Source organism: Oncorhynchus masou, chromosome 22 (assembly GCF_036934945.1).
Source record: "Oncorhynchus masou masou isolate Uvic2021 chromosome 22, UVic_Omas_1.1, whole genome shotgun sequence".
In the NCBI taxonomy this organism is placed as follows: domain Eukaryota; kingdom Metazoa; phylum Chordata; class Actinopteri; order Salmoniformes; family Salmonidae; genus Oncorhynchus; species Oncorhynchus masou.
The window spans coordinates 36036653-36050628 of record NC_088233.1 but is presented as its reverse complement, the minus strand read 5'-3'; the positions used below and the strand labels follow the sequence as shown (position 1 = coordinate 36050628).

Sequence of the window (13976 nt, the reverse complement as noted above, 5' to 3'; positions counted from 1 at the left end):
ACATGGGATAAACAAACGTACAGTCAATAACACAATAGAAAATCTGTATACAGTGTGTGCAAATTAAGTAAGGAGGTAAGGCAATATATAGGCCATAGTGGAAAAGTAATTACAATTGAGTGGAGTGATAGATGTGTGGAGTGGAGTGATAGATGTGCAGATGAGGATGTGCAAGTAGAAATACTGGTGTGCAGAAGAGCAGAAAAAACAAATATGGGGAAAAGATAGGTAGTAGATTGGATGGGCTATTTACAGACGGGCTGTGTACAGCTGCAGCGATCAGTAAGCTGCTCTGACAGCCGATGCTTGAAATTAGTGAGGGAGATATAAGTCTCCAACTTCAGCGATTTTTGAAATTTGTTCCAGTCATTGGCAGTAGATAACTGGAAGGAAGGCGGCCAAAGTAGGTGTTGGCTTTGGGGGTGACCAGTAAAATCTACCTGCGGAGCGCGTGCTACGGGTGTTGCTATGGTGACCATTGAGCTGAGATAAGGCGGAGCTTTACCATTTACATTTACATTTAAGTGATTTGGCAGATGCTCTTATCCAGAGCGACTTACAAATTGGTGAATTCACCTTATGACATCCAGTGGAACAGCCACTTTACAATAAAATACCTAGCAAAGACTTATAGATGACCTGGAGCCAGTGGGTTTGGCAGCGAATATGTAGCGAGGACGAGCCGAAAAGAGCATTCAGTTCGCAGTGGTGGGTGGTATATGGGGCTTTGGTGACAAAACAGATGGCACTGTGATAGACTGCATCCAATTTGCTGAGTAGAATGTTGGAGGCTATTTTGTAAATGACATCGCCAAAGTCGAGGATCGGCAGGATAGTCAGTTTTACGAGGGTATGTTTAGCAGCATGAGTGAAGGAGGCTTTGTTGAGAAATAGGAAGTCGGTTCTAGATTTAATTTTGGATTGGAGATGTTTAATATGAGTCTGGAAGGAGAGTTTACAGTCTAGCCAGACACCTAGGTATTTGTAGTTGTCCACATATTCTAAGTCAGAAGCGTCCAGAGTAGTGATGCTAGTGGGTGCGGGCAGCGATCGGTTGAAGAGCATGCATTTAGTTTTACTAGCGTTTAAGAGCAGTTGGAGGCCATGGAAGGAGTGTTGTATGGCATTGAAGCTCGTTTGGAGGTTTGTTAACACTGTGTCCAAAGAAGGGCCAGATGTATACAGAATGGTGTCGTCTGAGTAGAGGTGGATCAGGGAATCACCCGCAGCAAGCGTGACATCGTTGATATAGACAAAGAAAAGAGTCGACCTGAGAATTGAACCCTGTGGCACCCCCATAGAGACTGCCAGAGGTCCGGACAACAGGCCCTCTGATTTGAGACACTGAACTCTGTCTGAGAAGTAGTTAGTGAACCAGGCGAGGCAGTCGTTAGAGAAACCAAGGCTGTTGAGTCTGCCGATAAGAATATGGTGATTGACAGAGTCGAAAGCCTTGGCCAGGTCGATGATGGTGGTGATGGTATCGTTTAGGACCTTGAGCGTGGCTGAGGTACACCCGTGACCAGCTCGGAAACCGGATTGCATAGCGGAGAAGGTACTGTGGGATTCGAGATGGTCTGTGATCTGTTTATTAACTTGGCTTTCAAAGACTTTAGAAAGGCATGGCAGGATGGATATAGGTCTGTAACAGTTTGGGTCTAGAGTGTGTCTCCCCCTTTGAAGAGGTGGTATGACCGTGGCAGCTTTCCAATCTTTAGGAATCTCAGACGATACAAAAGAGAGGTGGAACAGACTGGTAATAGGGGTTGCGACAATGGCGGCAGATAATTTTAGGAAGAGAGGGTCCAGATTGTGAAGCCCAGCTGATTTGTAGGGACCCAGAATCTCTTTCAGGACATCTGCTATCTGGATTTGGGTGAAGGAGAAGCGGGGGGGGGGGGGGGTCGAGTATCATGTTATAATATTTGTGAGACTCGATTCAAATCCAAGTCATCGGATTCAAGTCCACAATTCTATTACTAATATAGCTACAATACAGTAATAGATCATAAATACAAGTACTTTCTGAGTGTGTACATGCTCAACTATCAGCAGATATTAGGCTATGTGAAGTTACAATTTGTGAGAATTGGAATGATGAATGTGTAGGAGGTATGTGTGTTTGCCAGCCGGACCGTGTATAACAAAGTCATAATCCCATAGGGGAGTAAGGAGACACACCAAAAGGGATACAATATGTGGGATATTTCTTCATCACCATGACAGCATCATACCCTCTTGCTAGAGTGTGTGACATATTTAGTTAACTCTCAGTGACTATAAATAATAAATGAGGCATCTGGTATTTCCTGAGTGGAAAGAGGAAGGAACAATAACCTCTCAAATAATTTTGATGGCAGCAGATTATCACCATGCTGTTACATTGCTTGGGTGGTGCTTGCTTTTGCTGACACACAGAAGCCCCTCTGTCCAGCTTACACAGGGGGCAAACAAGTGTGTCAAACACTAAACTGAGGAATGCTGTGACAGTCAGGTTTCGGGAAAATGGCCCACGGGACTTCTTCCTCATAGCACCTATGTGACAAGCTTATTGACAGTTGACCAGTATGACAAGTCACACTATGTCTCTCTTTTCTTGGGAGCTCAGGGAGGATATGAGAACAAGATGACAGGCTGTAAAGGTCAAGTCTGGGGTAGAGTGATGATTTACAAGAAAATATTTTTTATACACTTTTTCGTAACAGGTTAAGCGAACTTACGCAGCAGGTTAGCAGAATTAACGTAGCAGGTTAGGAGACTGAGGTTAAGGTTAGGAAAAGGGTTAGAGTTAGCGAAATTGCTATCCTCACCTGCTACGAAAATCACAGCGTATCGAAAGAGGATTGAAAGTGTGTCCTGATGATATACAGTCAGCCAGAAGGCTGAGACATCAGCCAAGTTTGAATAAAATAACCACTGATCCGAATGTCCACACAGGGAGAGTTACTCTCCACAGACTGCCACTGAAATAATAAGCATCTTTCATCCTCTTCTTCACGCTTGTGCCAATGCTGAGACATAAATACTCTCCTCCTGACAGAGCGGGTGCATTTTTGGAGCATAGCCAGTCCTACCTGGGGACTGAGGCAGCATTGCTGCATGTGGGCTGGCTATGTACTGTAAATCAAGTACAATTTTATTGGTCACATATACATATTTAGCAGAGGTTATTGTGGGTGTATAGACACAGCAGGGCAGGGATAGCCCAGATCAAGGGTCTCCAATCCTGCTCCTGGAGAGTTACAGTCCTGTAGGTTTTTGCTCCAAACCCAGTTGTAATTAACCTGGTACAGTTTATCAACCAGCTAAATATTAGAATCAGGCGTGCTAGATCAGGGTTGGAGTGAAAACCTACAAGATAGTAGCTCTCCAGGAAAAGGGTTGTAGAGGCCTGGCCCAGATTGAGTGACTCCCTGAAATTACACCCCATGTAAGTCATGAGTCCCCTCTTTCAACACACCAGACAACGTAGAAGGACAGTGAATCAGACACCTCAGTCAACATGTACACAGACTCTGAACAAGTGATTTAGAGCTGTCTGTGGTCTTCAGGAGGTCTTGTTCTTGATCCTTCCTTCTCCTGCGGAGGCAGCTGTAACACTTGGTGTGCAGACATCTCCATCAACACAGGCTGAGTGTGTGCTGCAGTGATGCCAGGAGGAAGTCACAGAATGGAGACAGAAACTTCTGCCCAGAGCTCACCCCCTCCACAGTAAAAACACTGTCCTGGGCTTCCTTCCAGCATTCAGAACAGCAGTGTGTGTGTGGAGTGAGACGCCCTCCAGAAGGACCTGCACCGAGAGAACCCATGCCAAAGGGACTTACACCCATACCCCAACCAGCTGAGACCACCCCATACAAACCCTGGCCACATCCTATATAGGCCCCCCCCCTTGATCAGACCTATGCCCCTTCTGCCACCCCCATGGCCTCTGCAGCAAGGACCTCAACATGACAGCCGCACATATGCCAGGCCGTGAGAAGAGCAAGAGGCCCAAACCCCTCTAATGCACCCTCCAAAGCCCCATCTTGCGACTTATGAGGTATGTATCAGATGCTCTGCTCACACCTACTGTAATGGGCCGGGCCTAAACCACACAAAAACAACACTAGACACTATGGAACACAAAGCTTTTACTATGTCATCCTGGAATATACAAGGACTGAGGTCATCTGCCTTTGGCCTAAAGAGCAGGATCCCAGACTTCATCAAAGAAATTGGAAATACAGACATTGTCATTCTATAAAAAGCATGGTATAGAGGAGACGGAACTACTGATTACCATCCACCAAACTACCAGGTGTGAAACAGGGAAGAGACTCAGGGGTATGTTAATTTGGTAGAAGACCTAACCAACTCTATTAAATTAGGCAAACCAGGAACATTTTACATCTGGCTAGAAATGAATAAGGAAATTATCCCAACAGAGGGAAATGTCCTCATGTGTGCTACCTACAGTGCCTTGCGAAAGTATTTGGCCCCCTTGAACTTTGCGACCTTTTGCCACATTTCAGGCTTCAAACATAAAGATATAAAACTGTATTTTTTGTGAAGAATCAACAACAAGTGGGACACAATCATGAAGTGGAACGACATTTATTGGATATTTCAAACCTTTTTAACAAATCAAAAACTGAAAAATTGGACATGCAAAATTATTCAGCCCCTTTACTTTCAGTGCAGCAAACTCTCCAGAAGTTCAGTGAGGATCTCTGAATGATCCAATGTTGACCTAAATGACTAATGATGATAAATACAATCCACCTGTGTGTAATCAAGTCTCCGTATAAATGCACCTGCACTGTGATAGTCTCAGAGGTCCGTTAAAAGCGCAGAGAGCATCATGAAGAACAAGGAACACACCAGGCAGGTCCGAGATACTGTTGTGAAGAAGTTTAAAGCCGGATTTGGATACTAAAAGATTTCCCAAGCTTTAAACATCCCAAGGGGCACTGTGCAAGCGATAATATTGAAATGGAAGGAGTATCAGACCACTGCAAATCTAGCAAGACCTGGCCATCCCTCTAAACTTTCAGCTCATACAAGGAGAAGACTGATCAGAGATGCAGCCAAGAGGCCCATGATCACTCTTGATGAACTGCAGAGATCTACAGCTGAGGTGGGAGACTCTGTCCATAGGACAACAATCAGTCATATATTGCACAAATCTGGCCTTTATGGAAGAGTGGCAAGAAGAAAGCCATTTCTTAAAGATATCCATAAAAAGTGTCGTTTAAAGTTTGCCACAAACCACCTGGGAGACACACCAAACATGTGGAAGACGGTGCTCTGGTCAGATGAAACCAAAATTGAACTTTTTGGCAACAATGCAAAACGTTATGTTTGGCATAAAAGCAACACAGCTCATCACCCTGAACACACCATACCCACTGTCAAACATGGTGGTGGCAGCATCATGGTTTGGGCCTGCTTTTCTTCAGCAGGGACAGGGAAGATGGTTAAAATTGATGGGAAGATGGATGGAGCCAAAAACAGGACCATTCTGGAAGAAAACCTGAAGGAGTCTACAAAAGACCTGAGACTGGGACGGAGATTTGTCTTCCAACAAGACAATGATCCAAAACATAAAGCAAAATCTACAATGGAATGGTTCAAAAATAAACATATCCAGGTGTTAGAATGGCCAAGTCAAAGTCCAGACCTGAATCCAATCGAGAATCTGTGGAAAGAACTGAAAACTGCTGTTCACAAATGCTCTCCATCCAACCTCACTGAGCTCGAGCTGTTTTGCAAGGAGGAATGGGAAAAAAATTCAGTCTCTCGATGTGCAAAACTGATAGAGACATACCCCAAGTGACTTACAGCTGTAATCACAGCAAAAGGTGGCGCTACAAAGTATTAACTTAAGGGGGCTGAATAATTTTGCATGCCCAATTTTTCAGTTTTTGTTTTGTTAAAAAAGTTTGAAATATCCAATAAATGTTGTTCCACTTCATGATTGTGTCCCACTTGTTGTTGATTCTTCACAAAAAAATACAGTTTTATATCTTTATGTTTGAAGCCTGAAATGTGGCAAAAGTTCGCAAAGTTCAAGGGGACCGAATACTTTCGCAAGGCACTGTATATCCCCCCAATAGAATCTCTATACTTTAACAATGACAGCTTCTCCATCCTAGAGGGGGAGATCAACCATTTCCAGGCCTAGGGAATGTCCCAGTCTATGATGACCTAAATGCCAGAACTGGACAAGAAACTGACACACTCAGCACACGGGAGATAAACACCTACATGGAGGTGACAATATTCCCTCCCAAATATGCCCCCCTAGACACAACTATGACAAAACAACCAACAAAAATTGTTCACAACTCCTGCAGCTCTGTCACAAGCTGGGTCTGTACATAGTCAATGGTAGTCTTAGAGGAAACTCCTATGGTAGGTACAACTACAGCTCATCCGTTGGCAGTAGTACTGTAGATTACTTTATCACTGACCTCAACCCAGAGTCTCTCAGATGGTTCACGGTCAGTCCACTAACACTCCTATCAGATCACAGCAAAATCACAGTCTACCTGAACAGAACAATAGTCAATCATGAGGCATCAAAGCCCAAGGAAATGCACAATATTAAGAAATGCTGTAGATCAAATCAAATTGTATTTGTCACATGTGCCTAATACAACAGCAGTTGACCTTACAGTGAAATGCTTACTTACAAGCCAACAATGCAGTTAAGAAAAATACACAAAAAAATAACAAATAAAGTAAAATAATTAAAGAGCAGCTGTTACGGCTCTCGTTGGGAGAAGGAGACCAAGGGGCAGCGTGGTAGGCGTACATCGTAATTTTATTGATGACACCAAACAAAATAACAAAGACAAAAAACGAAAGCGCACAGTTCTGTCTGGCTAAGACACTAAACAGAAAACAAGATCCCACAAAACCCAAACGGAAAATGACAACTTATATAGGATCCCCAATCAGAGACAACCATAGACAGCTGCCTCTGATTGGGAACCACACTCGGCCAATACAAAGAAATAGAAAACAGACTTTCCCACCCGAGTCATACACTGACCTAACCAAACATAGAGAATAATAAGGATCTCTAAGGTCAGGGCGTGAAAACAGCAGTAAAATAACAATAGCGAGACTATATACAGGGGGTACCGGTACAGAGTCAATGTTCGGGGGCACCGGTTAGTTGAGGTAATATATACATGTGGGTAGAGTTATTAAAGTGACTATGCATAGATAATAACAGAGAGTAACAGGGGCATAAAAGAGGGGGGCAAAGCAAGTAGTCTGGGTAGCCATTTGTATAGATGTTCAGTAGTCTTAAGGCTTGAGGGTAGAAGCTGTTTAGAAGCCTCTTGGACCTAGACTTGGCCCTCTGGTACCGCTTGCTGTGCTGTAGCAGAGAGAACAGTCTATGACAAGGGTGGCTGGAGTCTTCGACAATTTTTAGGGCCTTCCTCTGACACCGCCTGGTATAGAGATTCTGAATGGCAAGAAGTTTGGCCCCAGCGATGTACTGGGCAGTACACACTACCCTCTGTAGTGCCTTGCGGTCGGAGGCCAAGCAGTTGTAATAGCAGGCAGTGATGCAACCAGTCAGGATGCTCTCGATGGTGCAGCTGTATAAATCCTTTTGAGGATCTGAGGACCCATGCCAAATCTTTTCAGTCTCCTGAGGGGGAATAGGTTTGGTGTGCCCTCTTCACAACTGTCTTGGTATGCTTGGACCATGTTAGTTTGTTGGCGATGTGGACGCCAAGGAACTTGAAGCTCTCAGCCTGCTCCACTAAAGCCCCGTCAATTAGAATGGTGGCATGCTCGGTCCTCCTTTTCCTGCAGTTCACAATCATCTCCTTAGTCTTGATCACGTTGAGGGAGAAGTTGTTGTCCTGGCACCACACAGCTAGGTCTCTGACCTCCTCCTTATATCCTGTCTCATCATTGTTGGTGATCATTGGCAAACTTAACAATGGTTTTGGAGTCATGCCTGGCCATGCAGTCATGAGTGAACAGGGAGTACAGGGGGGACTGAGCACACACCCCTGAGGGGCCCCCGTGTTAAGGATCAGCGTGGTGGATGTGTTGTTACCTACCTTTACCACCTGGGGGTGGCCCGTCAGGAAGTCCAGGATCCAGTTGCAGAGGGAGGTGTTTAGTCTCAGGGTCCTTAGTTTAGTGATGAGATTTGAGGGCACTATGGTGTTGAATGCTGAGCTGTAGTGAATGAATGACATTCTCAAATAGGTGTTTCTTTTGTCCAGGTGTGAAAGGGCAGTCTGGAGTGCAATAGAGATTGCCTCATTTTTGGATCTGTTGAGGCGGTATGCAAATTGGAGGGAGTCTAGGGTTTCTGGGATAATGGTGTTGATGTGAGCTATGACCAGCCTTTCAAAGCACTTCATGGCTACAGATGTGAGTGCTATGGGTCGGTAGTCATTTAGGCATGTTACCTTGGTGTACTTGGGCACAGGGACTATGGTGGTCTGCTTGAAACATATTGGTATTACAGACTCAGAGAGGGAGAGTTTGAAAATGTGAAGACACTTGCCATTTGAACAGCGCATACTCGGGGTACACATCCTAGTAATCCCTCTGGCCCTGCGGCAGTGTGAATGTTGACCTGTTTAAAGGTCTTACTCACATCCACTGCGGACAGCGTGATAATACAGTCGTCCGGAACAGCTGGTGCTCTCATGCATGTTTCAGTGCTACTTGCCTCTAAGCGAGCATAGAAGTCATTTAGAGATGAGAGCTGCATTGCTTGCTGTTTGGGGTTTTAGGCTGGGTTTCTGTTCAAGTACTTTGTGACATGTGCTTATGTGAAAAAGGCTTTAGAAATTGGATTGATTCACTCATGTCTAGCAGAGAGAGGGAGAAAGATCATAGAAAGTGAATCATAAACCCGGACAGGCCCAACACGAATCAACTCTCAGAATATTAGGCACGTTTTCAAATAACCTTTTCAGGGGGTATGAGAATTACGGAGGCAATTTGAATTAACTCAATTTTTACGTGGCAAACAGTGAAAATAATTTTTCATGCCACGAGAGGTACCAAATCCTGGAAAATGGGTTAAGGAACGAAACAGTGCCTGATCCTGTTCCGGCAGAACCGGCTCAAATTAAGCAGTGCGACAGACGACTGACCAATGCTGATGGGAAAAATATTTTTAAGACGAATTATCTCTTAACAGGTTAACAAGTAGCCGTGCTACATTGTTATTTCCCAGTTCAACAAACAAATAAATGCTACGATAATTGCACATAGCTTCCAAGGTGTCTCGCCTGACGGAGGACAAATTAAGAAGATCAAGCTTGCTAGTCACTTAATGTTATTCAAGAGTTTGAAACCACGTGCTAGCTAGCTAATAATTATATGCTAGCTAGTTGCTAACGTTAATTTGCTTCATCACTCGATGTTATCCTTGTTCCATTATTCGCCATACTATTGTTACAAAAGTAGCTCGATGGTATGTTCTCTATAATGTTCATTCAGGTGCATATGTTCATAAGTGCTATTATAGTCAAGTAGAGTAACGTCAGGATGGCCGAGCGGTCTAAGGCGCTGCGTTCAGGTCGCAGTCTCCCCTGGAGGCGTGGGTTCGAATCCCACTTCTGACAATAGTTTTTGGCAAGGTAATTTAATCGGTAGCCAGTAACTAACGAGGTAGGTAGCCACTAGCTAACTACTTGTTATTTTTTCAATTAAACTCAATTATTGAATTGATCAATGAATGGTGTTCTAAAAGAAAGAACGAAATAAATAACTGTAGCCTATGATGATTAAGCGGTGATAAATCAGGGCAACCTTTTAGGCAATGTTATTGTGAATATTTGTATTTTGCAACTAAAAGCAAATTGATGTAGGCTAGGCCCCACTTGCATTATATAGGCTAGGGTTTGGACACTTGAGTTTGTGACAGGCACGAAAAAAAAGCTATTGAGAGCCGATATAGACAATATCTTAATCCAGCCAGCAGGCTAACAGTGCCTTTAGAAATTATTCATACCCCTTGATTTGTCATAATTTGTCGTGTTAACCTTAATTCAAAATAGTTTTAAATAGATTTTTGTCTCACCCATCTACACACAATACCGCATAACGACAATGTGAATTTAGTTGGTCAATACATGTTAGAATCACCATTGGCGGCGATTACAGCTGTACGTCTTTCTGAGTAAATCTCAAAAGAGCTTTGCACACCTGGATTTCCACTTTCTTTTAAAAATTCTTCAAGCTCTGTCAAATTGGTTGTTGATCATCCCGCTCCAGCTATTACCACGAGCTCGTCCTCCTCAATTAAGGTGCAACTAACCTCCTGTGATTGTAATTCAATGGAAAATGGAACATTTAGGCTGTATGCTCATAGTTTTTTCTTCATCAACATCTGTTCTCTATATTGTAGGTGATGGTGTATAATACTGTGGCAACCGTTCTGTGCCCCACAGCGTTTCAGGCCAATGCTGCATCAGTCACGCCTTACCAGTACGCATATACTACTACGGCGTTATGGCAGCTGCTAAGGTTAGTTTAGAACAGAGCACCTGGTACAGACATACAAAGACAAATGCCGACATCGGATCGAAACATTGGCTGCATTTACACAGGCAGCCTAAATGTGATATTTTTTTCACTAATTGGTATTTTGCAAATAAATTCATTAAAAATCCCACAATGTGATTTTCTGGATTCTTTTCTCTCTAATTTTGTCTGTCATAGTTGAAGTGTACCTATGATGAAAATTACAGGCCTCTCATCTTTTTAAGTGGGAGAACTTGCACAATTGGTGGCTGACTAAATACTTTTTTTGCCCCGCTGTATATGACAAGTACTGACAACCCACCTGCCTATCCTTGACATTGCCAGTTAAGAAATCAGCAATATCAATTAACTGACAATCGAGAAATAATGAATGCAGGCATGTATTTTATAACATTCTGCTGTCTGATTTGGTCTTACTATGGGTTTCACTTGTTCCGTTTTTTTTGGCATCGTACCAACATATACAGAGCCAGCGCCTTGTTTTAGAACATGGTCTGGAAGTCGAATGGAGGTAATGCAGTCTGCAACTCTGGTCCTGCATAGGACTACTCTACTACTTATCCTGAGAAACCCTCTCCATACCACAGAGACTTGTACAGTGTGAACCGAACAGTGACAAGAGGAGATACCGAGCCTGCTCATCAAATGACTGTTTTTCAAAAGTTAGACATCAATAGATTTTTGAGATGTCAAGATTATGACTGGAATGAACACCGGAAGCATTTTGCAGCCCCTTAGTATGTTGCTATGGTAATCCCACAGCTATCAGCACACTCACTCATGACTCACATACTGTACATGCTCCCATACATAACCACTATGATCATATACTCTAGGAAAGTGTCATGAATCACTATTTATAATGTAATACTTGTAGATACATAGGCATCCCAATGGTCTGTGTGCAACACGCATTCAGAAATGTTTTTTATTCTGAAGACCAAGAGAATCATGTGTTGTGTGCGTTGTGCTTTATCCACACCAGTACACCTTTTTTTTTTATAAAGTAGAATGTGATTTTACAGAATGTCTTTATTTGAAACCCTTATTTACAGACAATGGGACATAAGCAAATATGCACAAACCGGTGACATTCACTGAGTGCGTGACGTAATAAAAATACTGTTCGTTTTAGAACTTCAGACGTGTACTGATGTAAAAATCAGACACAAAACTCAAATTCAATAAAAAAATTAAAAAAAACTTGTTCCATGAGGACAAAAGTATCCATCTTCACCAGAGAATGGCTAGACGTAAAATATACTGATAACATTCCCATTGCAAACCTGCAACAGTTCAAATACAAAAAGGTGAGCATGGGCAAGACATGAACACTTATGTTCGGTCACCAGCGGCACTACTCTATTTGACATGAATGTGCATGTTTGTAGGTTTGGGGATGATTCTTAATTAGTTATTTCAGTTCTGTTGTTCTGGAGGTGATGGGTTTAGAGGTTGCAGAGCTGAGAGACCTCACGACTAGGCCATCACCGAGGTCCAGCCCTCGGCCCTCCCTCTCCTGAAGACAGAAGGTATAGGTGCTGAGCATAGACATCACATCATGGCGTCTATGAGAGCACAAGCAGCACCATTGATGCCATCTCCTTTTGAGGTAGTCACTTTTATTTTTCTACTACTTCTATGAGTTGGCAAAGAAACTGAAAGGGTGCATAGTGCCACCTGTAATGTTCTGTTTGAACAGGTATAAAGCCAATGTTGATGATTTACTGCCACCTGCAGTTATGGAATGTTTCCTCACAAGTATAATTTATTGGCTGATCCTTCCTGGTGACCTGGATGGAATTATGAGATCCTTCCTTAACCCTTAGGAAGTCCCACACAGTTGACTACTTCAAAATGGTTAAAGTCCTCAATGGCACTGCCCATACTAAACTGTTTTTTGGGCACTAGAGTCCTCCACCTATCTCTATGTTTCTGACACACAACAACAGAGGAAACAATCCTCTCGAAACAAATGATTAGTGCAGATCCTAAAATAAAAACATCCAAATCGGAAACATTCTGGGTTGTTACTCACTGCTCTGTAGTCAATTAACATTTCCTTGAAGGCCATAAAATCTGTAAAGGTAAGCAACATGTCGAAGATGTCTCCTGACACCTCATCTTTGTGCTGCCTGAAACAAAACTTTTTTTTTTGTGAAACACGAACCAATACATGTTGCACTGCAGTGAGGTGTACTTGGTTGACAAGGGGCAATGTGCCACCTAGAGGCAGCATGTAAAGTTACTCCTGAGGGGAAATGTACTTACTTGAGTAAATGGTTAAATGTGCTCATGTTGAAACAGGAATCCTCTCCATCAGCTGCTGCTCGAGGCGTTTCTCAAGCATCTCAATCTGAGGTTGAAGTAAACAACATGTATGATTGAGACATACTTTCAGTTTTTATTTTATACGCTCTACAGTACATGACAGTTAGTTCAAATAAGGGAGGCAGATTAACATAAACACTGCTTTACATATTCGTTGAAGATGGGTGTGTAGGTGAATTTGTTCTCCTCTGAGTCATCAAACTCCAGGTAGTGTTTCTCCATGAAGCTCTGTTGCAGGTGCTGGAAGTTATCCTCTATGGTGGAAATTGAGTAATATTAGCAATTAAATTTAACCTTTACACACTGAAACATGTCTAAGACCGCAATTTACCCATGATAATGTCTTCAATACTCCCAATGACAGCATCAAAGGCAGCATCAGCATCTGATGAGCTAGGGAGGTTAAAACATACCGTAGTCAGCAACCAAACAATATAAACCATCATTATCTTCTAACCTAGCTACCTCACTCACTTCCTCAGACACACATACTTTGAAACAGCAAAATTCTCTTCCTCTAAATCCATCATTTCAACGATGTTCTCTGCACCACCCAGCAGATCTAAAAAAATAATAATAAGGCATTGCACAATAACATTAGATATGGCAAAGAATTAGAAATTACAAAGGATCTCAATGAAGTAACATGTCAACACATTAGCTAGCTAGCCTAATGGAAGCTAACATTAAATTAGCATGCAAACATGTCAACACACTAAAGGCTAACAAGCTCAGCAGTAGATAAAAATAAAATCGGAAGGCAATGATTGCTATGATTTACAATTTGTCAAGTTACTTACCTCGCTCTTTCACGTCCATTCTAAATCTAATTAGCTAGCTATCAAGCTAACGTGTCGGATTTTCGGTAATCGCTTCCAAGGCACCAAATTACCAAGGCAACGAAAAAAACGCTCCCTTCAGAAAATTAAGTCCCTTGAGGAAACAGATCCCAGCGGATTAGTTCCGTAAATACAGTAGAGTACGGTACGGGCAGGCTCTCAACATCGGTTGAACTGAAATTAACCTTCCATGTTTAAGTGCGTTAATAGGTCCTTTATTGCAATCATGGACTACATTTATTTTCATTTTCGTCCCATGATAATGCGGCGTGGCATACACATCAT

General features: G+C 42.7%; 1 non-coding gene and 1 pseudogene across 1 annotated transcript; one reads left to right on the top strand and one right to left on the bottom strand.

Annotated features, from left to right (window-relative positions):
* The first annotated feature begins 9516 nt into the window (after window positions 1-9516).
* On the top strand, window positions 9517-9599 carry trnal-cag (transfer RNA leucine (anticodon CAG)). Its single transcript has one exon. It is a non-coding gene; the product is annotated as a tRNA-Leu (tRNA).
* Window positions 9600-11535: 1936 nt separating this feature from the next.
* Window positions 11536-13800, bottom strand: LOC135509411 (ADP-ribosylation factor-like protein 2-binding protein; annotated as a pseudogene).
* Window positions 13801-13976: the final 176 nt, after the last annotated feature.